Source organism: Trachymyrmex septentrionalis, unplaced genomic scaffold (genome assembly GCF_001594115.1).
Source record: "Trachymyrmex septentrionalis isolate Tsep2-gDNA-1 unplaced genomic scaffold, Tsep1.0 scaffold129, whole genome shotgun sequence".
NCBI classification, from domain to species: domain Eukaryota; kingdom Metazoa; phylum Arthropoda; class Insecta; order Hymenoptera; family Formicidae; genus Trachymyrmex; species Trachymyrmex septentrionalis.
In genome coordinates this window covers 1178504-1178857 of record NW_017304428.1, presented here as the reverse complement: position 1 = coordinate 1178857, position 354 = coordinate 1178504, and positions in this window count along the sequence as shown.

The window sequence follows — 354 nt, the reverse complement described above, 5'->3', positions numbered from 1 at the left end:
ATAAATGTTTCTATCGATTTTCTTTTTTCTCTTTTTTTATTATAATACAAAACATTTATCGTATCAAATACGAAAACATATATTATATTTTTCTTTAATGTAATATGTGATTTCTGAATCTGATTTATTCTCTCTTATAATAATATTTGTTGGTAATCCTTAAAGTTATTACTTGTAAATTTCGTTCTATTTTCATGTGTGATGATGCTTTTCAAACGTAATCAGCGCATAATGTCAACATACGTATTCCGACGTCAATAAAAAATAGACAGTTTTCTTCTCTCTATGTTTTGACTTCTATAATGTCATTCATTTGAAATTCAATTGTTTTGACAATTTATTTTGAGTGTGACA